Source organism: Oncorhynchus nerka, unplaced genomic scaffold (assembly GCF_034236695.1).
Source record: "Oncorhynchus nerka isolate Pitt River unplaced genomic scaffold, Oner_Uvic_2.0 unplaced_scaffold_899, whole genome shotgun sequence".
Lineage (NCBI taxonomy): Eukaryota > Metazoa > Chordata > Actinopteri > Salmoniformes > Salmonidae > Oncorhynchus > Oncorhynchus nerka.
Genome location: NW_027040399.1, coordinates 1 through 8045, shown reverse-complemented (window position 1 = coordinate 8045; position 8045 = coordinate 1).

Here is an 8045-nt window from a genome sequence, read left to right as displayed (position 1 = left end):
TGTTTGGTTGTTAGTTTAGTTTTAGTTAGTTTAGTTGTTAGTTTTAGTTTAGTTGTTGTTGTTTAGTTATTTTAGTTTAGTTGTTGGTTTAGTTTTAGTTGTAGTTGGTTTGTTTAGTTGTTTAGTTGTTGTTTAGTTCTTGTTTAGTTTAGTTGTTAGTTTAGTTTAGTTGTTTAGTTGTTAGTTTAGTTTGGTTGTTTAGTTGTTAGTTTAGTTGTTTAGTTGTTAGTTTAGTTTAGTTGTTTAGTTGTTAGTTTAGTTTAGTTTTTAGTTTAGTTGTTTAGTTGTTAGTTCAGTTTAGTTGTTTGGTTGTTAGTTTAGTTTAGTTGTTTAGTTGTTAGTTTAGTTGTTAGTTTGGTTTGGTTGTTTAGTTGTTAGTTTAGTTTAGTTTTAGTTGTTTAGTTGTTGGTTTAGTTTAGTTGTTTAGTTGTTAGTTTAGTTGTTTAGTTGTTAGTTTAGTTTACTTTAGTTTTTAGTTTAGTTGTTTAGTTGTTTAGTTGTTAGTTTAGTTTACTTTAGTTTTTAGTTTAGTTGTTTAGTTGTTGGTTTAGTTTAGTTGTTTAGTTGTTAGTTTAGTTGTTTAGTTGTTAGTTTAGTTTACTTTAGTTTTTAGTTTAGTTGTTAGTTTAGTTGTTAGTTTAGTTTGTTTAGTTGTTAGTTTAGTTTAGTTGTTTAGTTGTTAGTTTAGTTTAGTTGTTTAGTTGTTGGTTTAGTTTAGTTGTTTAGTTGTTAGTTTAGTTTAGTTGTTTAGTTGTTAGTTTAGTTGTTTAGTTGTTAGTTTAGTTTAGTTGTTTAGTTGTTAGTTTAGTTGTTTAGTTGTTAGTTTAGTTGTTTAGTTGTTAGTTTAGTTTGTTAGTTTAGTTTAGTTGTTTAGTTGTTAGTTTAGTTTGTTTAGTTGTTAGTTTTAGTTTAGTTTAGTTGTTAGTTTAGTTTAGTTGTTAGTTTAGTTGTTTAGTTGTTAGTTTAGTTTAGTTGTTTAGTTGTTAGTTTAGTTGTTTAGTTGTTAGTTTAGTTGTTAGTTTAGTTGTTTAGTTGTTAGTTTAGTTTTTAGTTTAGTTGTTTAGTTGTTAGTTTAGTTGTTTAGTTGTTAGTTTGTTTAGTTGTTAGTTTAGTTGTTAGTTTAGTTGTTTAGTTGTTAGTTTAGTTTAGTTGTTTAGTTGTTAGTTTAGTTTAGTTGTTTAGTTTAGTTCTTAGTTTAGTTGTTTGGTTGTTTTTAGTTTAGTTTAGTTGTTTAGTTGTTAGTTTAGTTGTTTAGTTGTTAGTTTAGTTTAGTTGTTTAGTTGTTAGTTTAGTTGTTAGTTTAGTTTAGTTGTTTAGTTGTTTAGTTTAGTTGTTTAGTTTAGTTGTTAGTTTAGTTGTTAGTTTAGTTTAGTTGTTTAGTTGTTAGTTTAGTTTAGTTGTTTAGTTGTTAGTTTAGTTGTTTAGTTGTTAGTTTAGTTTAGTTGTTTAGTTGTTAGTTTAGTTTAGTTGTTTAGTTGTTAGTTTAGTTGTTTAGTTGTTTAGTTGTTAGTTTAGTTTAGTTGTTTAGTTGTTAGTTTAGTTGTTTAGTTGTTAGTTTAGTTTAGTTGTTTAGTTAGTTAGTTTAGTTGTTTAGTTGTTAGTTTAGTTTAGTTGTTTAGTTGTTAGTTTAGTTTTGTTTAGTTTAGTTTTAGTTTAGTTTAGTTGTTTTTAGTTGTTGTTTAGTTTGTTTGTTTAGTTGTTAGTTTAGTTTAGTTGTTTAGTTGTTAGTTTAGTTTTTTTAGTTTAGTTGTTTAGTTGTTAGTTAGTTTAGTTGTTAGTTGTTAGTTTAGTTTAGTTGTTTAGTTGTTAGTTTAGTTTAGTTGTTTAGTTTAGTTGTTAGTTTAGTTTAGTTGTTTAGTTGTTGGTTTAGTTTAGTTGTTTAGTTGTTAGTTTTGTTTAGTTGTTTAGTTGTTAGTTTAGTTTAGTTTTTAGTTTAGTTGTTTAGTTGTTAGTTCAGTTTAGTTGTTAGTTTAGTTGTTTAGTTGTTAGTTTAGTTTAGTTGTTAGTTTAGTTTAGTTGTTTAGTTGTTGGTTTAGTTTAGTTGTTTAGTTGTTAGTTTAGTTGTTTAGTTGTTAGTTAGTTGTTTAGTTGTTAGTTTAGTTTAGTTGTTAGTTTAGTTTAGTTGTTTAGTTGTTAGTTTAGTTTAGTTTAGTTGTTTAGTTGTTAGTTTAGTTTAGTTGTTTAGTTGTTAGTTTTAGTTTAGTTGTTTAGTTGTTAGTTTAGTTTAGTTTTTAGTTTAGTTGTTTAGTTGTTAGTTTAGTTTAGTTGTTAGTTTAGTTGTTTAGTTGTTAGTTTAGTTTAGTTGTTAGTTTAGTTTAGTTGTTTAGTTGTTAGTTTAGTTTAGTTGTTTAGTTGTTAGTTTAGTTGTTTAGTTGTTAGTTTAGTTTACTTTAGTTGTTAGTTTAGTTTAGTTGTTAGTTTAGTTGTTTAGTTGTTAGTTTAGTTTAGTTGTTTAGTTGTTAGTTTAGTTTAGTTGTTTAGTTGTTAGTTTAGTTTAGTTGTTTAGTTGTTAGTTTAGTTTAGTTGTTTGTTTAGTTGTTGTTAGTTTAGTTGTTTGGTTGTTAGTTTAGTTTAGTTGTTTAGTTGTTAGTTTAGTTTAGTTGTTTAGTTTAGTTCAGTTTAGTTGTTAGTGTTAGTTTAGTTTGTTTAGTTTTGTTTAGTTTAGTTGTTGGTTTGTTAGTTTAGTTTAGTTGTTTAGTTTGTTAGTTTAGTTTTTAGTTTAGTTGTTTAGTTGTTTAGTTTAGTGTTAGTTAGTTTAGTTGTTAGTTGTTAGTTTAGTTTAGTTGTTTAGTTTTAGTTTAGTTGTTTAGTTGTTAGTTTAGTTTAGTTGTTTAGTTTAGTTGTTTAGTTTTAGTTTAGTTTAGTTGTTTAGTTGTTAGTTTAGTTTAGTTTGTTAGTTTAGTTTAGTTTAGTTGTTAGTTTAGTTTAGTTGTTTAGTTTAGTTTAGTTTAGTTGTTTAGTTGTTAGTTTAGTTTAGTTGTTTAGTTGTTAGTTTTAGTTTAGTTGTTTAGTTGTTGTTAGTTTAGTTGTTTAGTTGTTAGTTTAGTTAGTTTAGTTGTTTAGTTTTAGTTGTTAGTTTAGTTGTTGTTTAGTTGTTAGTTTAGTTGTTTAGTTGTTAGTTTAGTTGTTAGTTTAGTTTGTTGTTTAGTTGTTAGTTTAGTTTAGTGTTAGTTTAGTTTAGTTGTTTAGTTGTTAGTTTAGTTTAGTTGTTTAGTTGTTTAGTTGTTAGTTTTGTTTAGTAGTTTAGTTGTTTAGTTGTTAGTTTAGTTTAGTTGTTTAGTTGTTAGTTTAGTTTTAGTTTAGTTTAGTTGTTAGTTTAGTTTAGTTGTTTAGTTGTTAGTTTAGTTTAGTTGTTTAGTTGTTGGTTTAGTTTAGTTGTTTAGTTGTTAGTTTAGTTTAGTTGTTTAGTTGTTAGTTTTGTTTAGTTGTTTAGTTGTTTAGTTGTTAGTTCAGTTTAGTTGTTTTGTTTAGTTTAGTTTAGTTGTTTAGTTGTTAGTTTAGTTGTTTAGTTTGGTTTAGTTTAGTTAGTTTAGTTGTTAGTTTAGTTTAGTTGTTTAGTTTAGTTTAGTTGTTTAGTTGTTTAGTTTAGTTTTTGGTTAGTTTAGTTGTTTAGTTGTTAGTTTAGTTGTTTAGTTGTTAGTTTAGTTTGTTTAGTTGTTTAGTTGTTTTAGTTGTTAGTTTTTAGTTTAGTTGTTAGTTGGTTTAGTTTAGTTTAGTTTAGTTGTTAGTTTAGTTAGTTGTTTAGTTGTTAGTTTAGTTTAGTTGTTTAGTTGTTAGTTTAGTTTAGTTGTTTAGTTGTTATCTCTTTAGTTTAGTTGTTTAGTTTAGTTTAGTTGTTTAGTTGTTAGTTTAGTTTAGTTTAGTTGTTGTTAGTTTAGTTCTTTTAGTTTGTTATCTTTAGTTTAGTTGTTTAGTTGTTAGTTTAGTTGTTTAGGTTAGTTTAGTTGTTAGTTTATTTTGTTTGTTAGTTTAGTTGTTAGTTTAGTTTGTTTAGTTGTTAGTTTAGTTTGTTAGTTTAGTGTAGTTGTTAGTAGTTTAGTTTTGTTTAGTTGTTTAGTTTAGTTTGTTTAGTTTTAGTTGTTAGTTTAGTTGTTAGTTTAGTTTAGTTTAGTTTTAGTTTAGTTTTAGTTGTTTAGTTGTTAGTTTAGTTTAGTTGTTTAGTTGTTAGTTTTGTTTAGTTTAGTTGTTAGTTTAGTTGTTAGTTTGTTTAGTTTTAGTTTAGTTTAGTTGTTTAGTTGTTAGTTTAGTTTAGTTTGTTTGTTAGTTTAGTTTAGTTGTTTAGTTTAGTTTTTAGTTTGTTTATTGTTAGTTTAGTTTAGTTGTTTAGTTTTAGTTTAGTTGTTTAGTTGTTAGTTTAGTTTAGTTGTTTAGTTGTTAGTTTAGTTTAGTTGTTTAGTTTGTTAGTTTAGTTGTTAGTTTAGTTTAGTTGTTTAGTTTAGTTGTTAGTTTAGTTTAGTTTAGTTTGTTTTGTTGTTTAGTTTTAGTTTGTTTATTTTTAGTTAGTTTAGTTTAGTTGTTTAGTTTAGTTGTTTAGTTTAGTTTAGTTGTTTAGTTAGTTTAGTTTAGTTGTTTAGTTTAGTTTTTAGTTTAGTTGTTTAGTTGTTAGTTTAGTTTAGTTGTTTTAGTTTAGTTGTTTAGTTTAGTTGTTTAGTTGTTAGTTTAGTTGTTTGTTGTTAGTTTGGATTTGTTTAGTTTTAGTTTAGTTGTTTAGTTGTTAGTTTAGTTTTTAGTTGTTTAGTTGTTAATTTAGTTTTAGTTTTTGTTTACTTTTTAGTTTAGTTTAGTTGTTTAGTTGTTGGTTTAGTTTAGTTGTTAGTTTAGTTGTTTAGTTTAGTAGTTCTTAGTTTATTTGTTTGTTGTTAGTTTTAGTTTAGTTAGTTTAGTTGTTAGTTTAGTTCTTAGTTTATTAGTTAGTTTAGTTTAGTTGTTTAGTTGTTAGTTTAGTTTGGTTGTTTAGTTGTTGGTTTAGTTTAGTTGTTTAGTTGTTAGTTTAGTTTAGTTGTTTAGTTGTTAGTTTAGTTTAGTTTTTAGTTTAGTTGTTTAGTTGTTAGTTCAGTTTAGTTGTTTGGTTGTTAGTTTAGTTTAGTTGTTTAGTTGTTAGTTTAGTTTAGTTGTTTAGTTGTTAGTTTAGTTTAGTTGTTTTGTTAGTTTAGTTGTTTAGTTTTAGTTTAGTTGTTAGTTTAGTTTAGTTGTTTAGTTGTTAGTTTAGTTGTTTAGTTGTTTAGTTTAGTTTAGTTAGTTTTAGTTTAGTTGTTAGTTTAGTTTAGTTGTTTAGTTGTTAGTTTAGTTGTTTAGTTGTTAGTTTAGTTGTTTAGTTGTTAGTTTAGTTTAGTTGTTTAGTTGTTAGTTTAGTTTAGTTTTTAGTTTAGTTGTTTAGTTGTTAGTTCAGTTTAGTTGTTTGGTTGTTAGTTTAGTTTCGTTGTTTAGTTGTTAGTTTAGTTGTTAGTTTAGTTTAGTTGTTTAGTTGTTAGTTTAGTTTAGTTGTTAGTTTAGTTTAGTTGTTTAGTTGTTGGTTTAGTTTAGTTGTTTAGTTGTTAGTTTAGTTGTTTAGTTGTTAGTTTAGTTTACTTTAGTTTTTAGTTTAGTTGTTTAGTTGTTTAGTTGTTAGTTTAGTTGTTTAGTTGTTGGTTTAGTTTAGTTGTTTAGTTGTTAGTTTAGTTGTTTAGTTGTTAGTTTAGTTTACTTTAGTTTTTAGTTTAGTTGTTTAGTTGTTTAGTTGTTAGTTTAGTTTAGTTGTTTAGTTTTTAGTTTAGTTGTTTAGTTGTTTAGTTGTTAGTTTAGTTTAGTTGTTTAGTTGTCAGTTTAGTTGTTTAGTTGTTAGTTTAGTTTAGTTGTTTAGTTGTTAGTTTAGTTGTTTAGTTGTTAGTTTAGTTGTTTAGTTATTTAGTTTTTAGTTTAGTTGTTTAGTTGTTAGTTGTTAGTTTAGTTATTTAGTTGTTAATTCAGTTTAGTTGTTAGTTTAGTTGTTAGTTTAGTTTAGTTGTTAGTTTAGTTGTTTAGTTGTTTAGTTGTTAGTTGTTAGTTTAGTTATTTAGTTGTTAATTCAGTTTAGTTGTTAATTTAGTTGTTAGTTTAGTTATTTAGTTGTTAGTTCAGTTTAGTTGTTTAGTTGTTAGTTTAGTTTAGTTGTTTAGTTGTTAGTTTAGTTGTTTAGTCTTTCTGGGAGCAAGACATCCTGGTCCACGACGGGGGTTTTTCTTTTGTAGTCCATGATTGACTGTAGACCCTGTAGACTGTAGACCCTGTAGACTGTAGACCCTATAGAGCCACATACCTCTCCTATCTGAGTCATTGAAAGGACTAGATCCATGTTGAGGTGAGACACGTCTGATTGGACTAGATCCATGTTGAGGTGAGACACGTCTGATTGGACTAGATCCATGTTGAGGTGAGACACGTCTGATTGGACTAGACCCGCACATCTGATTGGACTAGATCCATGTTGAGGTGAGACACATCTGATTGGACTAGATCCATGTTGAGGTGAGACACATCTGATTGGACTAGATCCACGTTGAGGTGAGACCATTCTAGTCTTTATTGGTTTGTGTGAAAGGCAGTTTTGGGAGAAGGTGGTGGACCTGTTGAGGATTCTACAGTTCCCCTGTGGTGGAGTTCTTGGAACACTGATATTTAAGTCTGAGAGTTGATGAAATCCAAATGTGGTGCTGCAATGTTTGTGTGTTATCTTGGGAATACCAGGCAGATGTTGGAGTACAGAATGAAATGGAGAGGAGAGGAGAGGGAGAGAGGGAGGGAGGGAAGAGGAGGGGAGGGAGAGGGAGAAGAGATGGGGAGAAGAGGAGAGGGGGAGGAGAGGAGAAGAGAGGGGGAGAAGAGGAGAGGGGGAGGAGAGGAGAAGAGAGGGGGAGAAGAGGAGAAGAGAGGGAGGGATGATATTTGAGGGGGAGAAAAGGATAGTGGTGAGAAGAGTAGAATAATGGGTCAGAAGAGGAGAGAGGGGAGGGGAGGGGAGGGGAAGAAGAGGAGAGGGTGAGAAGAGAGACTGGGAGAAGAGGAAAGGGAGAGGAGATGAAGAGTAGAGGGGGGAGCATTGGGGAGAACTGGAGAAGAGAGTGGGGGAAGAGGAGAAGAGAGGGGGAGAAGAGGAGAAGAGAGAGGCAGAAGAGGAGAAGAGAGACTGGGAGGAGAGGAGAAGGAAGGAAGAGAAGGGGAGTAGAGAGGTGGAGAAAAGGAGAAGAGGGGGGGATGGAAGAGGAGAGGGGAGAAGGGGGAGAAAGGGGAGAAGAGGAGAATAGAGGGGGAGAAGAGAGACTGGGAAAAAGAGAGGAGAGGAGGAGGAGAAGAGAGGGGAGAAGTGGAGAAGGGAGAGAAGAGGGGAGAGGAGAGAAGAGTAAAGGGGGAGAGGAGAAGAGGAGATGAGGAGAGGAGGGGAGAAGAGGAGGGGGAAGGGGAAGAAGAGGAGAGGGGGAGAAGAGGAGAAGGAAGGGGGAAGTGAGGAGAGGGGGAGGAGAGGGGAGGAAAGGAGAGGAAAGGGCAGGAGAGGGAAAGGAAGAGGAGCGGAGAGGGGAGGAGAGGGGGAGGAGAGGAAAGGGGGAGAAGAGGAGAATTGGGGGAAGGGGAGAAGAGGAGAGGATAAAGGGAGAAGAGAGGGGGAGAAGAGGAGAGGGGGATGAGATAAGAGTAGAAAAGGAGAGGGGGAGAAGAGGAAAGGGGGAAGGGGAGGGGAAGAAGAGGAGAGGGGGAGACTAGTAGAGGGGGAGAAGAGGAGAAGGAAGGGGGAAGTGAGGAGAGGGGGAGGAGAGGGGAGGAAAGGAGAGGAAAGGGCAGGAGAGGGGAAAGGAAGAGGAGAGGAGAGGGGAGGAGAGGGGAGGAGAGGAAAGGGGGAGAAGAGGAGAATTGAGGGGAAGGGGAGAAGAGGAGAGGATAAAGGGAGAAGAGAGGGGAGAAGAGGAGAGGGGGGTGAGATAAGAGTAGAAAAGGAGAGGGGAGAAGACGAAAGGGGGGAGAAGAGAGAGGCAGGTGAGGAGACAGGAGAAAAGGAGAGGGGGAGAAAGGTGAGAGCACAACTGAACAAGCTGCTT